General features: G+C 54.6%; 1 protein-coding gene across 1 annotated transcript in view; it reads left to right on the plus strand.

The window, feature by feature from the left end:
• Positions 1-2901, plus strand: part of SEPT9 (septin 9) — a 243329-nt gene that overhangs the window by 1056 nt on the left and 239372 nt on the right. The gene's annotated exons all lie outside the window — the stretch shown is intronic.

Here is a 2901-nt window from a genome sequence, read left to right on the forward strand (position 1 = left end):
CCGCGGAGCTGAGCGAGTCCCCGCGGCGGGCACACCGCAGGTCGAATTTCTCCCAGGACAGGGCCGCTGTCGGGCCACTTTCGACCTGAACCGAACGTCTCCTGCGCTGTCTCCAGCCCTCGCTCGAGTGTCTGAGGGGCTGCCCTGTGGGACGCTCCCTCCTCCTCGCCCCTTGTACCCTCGCAGGAATCCCTGACTTTCCAGGTCGGCCGGGTGCTTTGGGTCCCTGGTGCGTCTGTGTGGGTGGATGGGGTGGGGGCTGGGTGGAGGGGTGTTCTTGGGTTCAGCCTCCAGGGCTGGTGATCCAGGCCGCAGCACCCTTTCTTCGGATTCTCTCCGGTTTCTCCTCTACCCAGTTGGGCACGGGACGGCCTCCAGATGGGACTGTCCAGCAGCGCCCAAACTTGGCGACTCGGGTTCGTGTTTTGCGCTCAGGACGCCCGCGGCTGACATCCGCACTCCACCCTAGCAGGGCCCGCCTTAAGCAGGCGGAGGGGGCCTGACTTGGGCCTCACCATGAGCCGGTTCAGGAGCCTTCATAAGAGGCTCCCGCTCTGGCACTCTGAAGTTCCATTTCACAGATGGGCACACCGAGGCCGCATGGGCAGGTTAAGGGAAACTCAGATCTTCATTATTTGTGTTTTCCTTTCCTTTTTTTTTTCCTTTGTGGTTTTCTCCAAAGGACCGAGGCAGGCAGGATCCTTTGTCCTCCTCAGTCCTCAGATTATAAACAGCGTCTCCTCTTCTAACTCTAGAAACCCTCTGTTTAATGTTCCTCCTTTAATTCATTCGAATAGAAAGTTGTCTGCCAAGGACCCATGAAGGACAGAATCATGGGCCTTAGTTGGAGGTGAAGGAGTCATCGCGGCCATCCCCCTGCCTTTGGGCCATTGTCGGTTTCCTCTGGCTTTCCATATTTAGGAACCAAATGAGTGATAAAGAATACCTTGTCTCAAAGAGGATTACGAAGAACTTCCCCGAAAATTCCCTTGTGGGTCAGTAGCTTAGAATTTCAACTTTCACCCGGTTGTTGCAAACAACATGGCCCTCTCCACACCCCAGGCACAGCTCTGTCAGGAGCGTGGGTGGGTTGGTGTGCTGGTGGGCGGGAGCGGGCTTCCAGGTGGCACATGCTTGGTTTTGGCACTGGGGCTTCCTCCCTAACATGCTCCAAATACTTGAGATGGTTGTGGGGATCGCGCGGTGCACGGCCCTTTCCTGGGGATCTCTAGCCCGCCTAGGGAGGGCCCTTTGCCCTTGGTTTCTTACACTTCATCTCCCACTGGTGGGTCCAGACAGTGGGGGTGACCAGGGTCCTCCCAGGTCGTGGGTCCTGGGCTTTTTCTGCGGAGACCCTCCTCCTGCACAGATGCCGGAAGGACCCTGAAGCAGGCTTGGAGTCTCTGCACCTGCGGCTTATTTGGAGACGGGGAGACCATCACTTGTCCCTTTCTCCTCTCTTCCACACCCACGCCACCTCTCACTGGGTTTCTTTTTTTAAAAAAGGACAGAACCTTTTGCAGTAGGTGGAAGTAGAGTTTGTGGGGGGAGCAGGAACCAGCTCTTGTAAAGCAGCCTCGGTGGCTCCTTGTGTTTACCTAAAGGGGCGGGCCCCTCTGAGGATGGGGGAAGGGAGGACTCAGACCATTTCTGGTTTGCTCCCTGCTTGGCAGTGGCCCAAGGTGTGCTGGGTCACTGTGCTGCAGTCCTTTGGGGTCAGACTGGTGGGGGCTGATGGTGAAGGTGGCCTCTTGCCCTCATTCTGAGTGTCCTGGAGCTCTCTTGGTAGTAGCCCTGTTCCAGGTAGGGGCGCTTGCAGGAGTCAGGCTGACCCCTCAACAGCCGTCAACACCATGAAATTAAGGAAAGCAGCAAAAGATGTTGAAAATCTTCCTAGTCTCTGACAATCCAAGGACAACAGGAAGGTTTTTATTTTTTCATCTAGATTGAGCGGGATTATTGCTTCTGGACCTGTATATGGGCTTCAGAATAAACTGAATGACCATAATGTTGTTCCTGGTAGAGCTGGTTTGAACACTCATGAGCCTCTGAAAAGGAAAAATATTTTAGAAGGATGTGTTGGGGCAATCTCAAGTACCGTGGGTCTCTACACAGTCATCGAACACACTTTATGTGTTGGGCACACACGGCCAGGTCTGAGTGGGTACAGAATGATAATGAGATGTAGTCCTTGCTTGCAGAGAACTTACATTCTCACCGGGAGTCAGGATGAGGGTGAGACACCAGCTCATTAACACCCTTCCCTCCTGAGCAGTTCATCCTCCAAATACTACAGCCCCAGAGGTTTTAGGGAGAGGTGAGATTGAGCTGGGCCTTGAGGAAGAAGTCTTGAGTAGTGGAGAATAAGAAGGGACTTGGCCAGGGACACCTGTAGTCCCAGCTACTCAGGAGACTGAGACAGGAGGATTGCTTGAGCCCAGGAGTTCGAGGCTGCAGCACTATGACAGCACCCGGAAACAGACACCGCACTCTAGCCTGGGCGATGTCATGAGACCCCATCTGTAAGAAGGTCTTGTCCAATGGGGAAGGCAGCAAGGGCCCACACGGGGCAGCTGTGGGATCTAGGGGGACACTGGGGACAGGCTCTCTCTGGCAGCTCCACTGCTGCTCCAGGCTTTCCTGATGTGCCTCACCTGGCCTTCTAGTGAGTTGGAGATAGTGGTAGTCTACAGGCAGTGTGGTCCAGTGGTTACACTTGGGGACTCAGAGCCGCCAACCCCTTGGGATTAAATCTCACCGGGCTGCGCCTCTCCCTGTGGCACAAGGTTCTCACCTCATGCATCTCATTTGCCTCATTTGTTTGTGTGTGTGTGTGTTTCTTTTTTTTTTTTTTTTTTGAGACAGAGTCTCACTCTGTTGCCCAGGCTGAAGTGCAATGGC

This window comes from Mandrillus leucophaeus, unplaced genomic scaffold (assembly GCF_000951045.1).
Source record: "Mandrillus leucophaeus isolate KB7577 unplaced genomic scaffold, Mleu.le_1.0 Scaffold1, whole genome shotgun sequence".
NCBI classification, from domain to species: Eukaryota; Metazoa; Chordata; class Mammalia; order Primates; family Cercopithecidae; genus Mandrillus; species Mandrillus leucophaeus.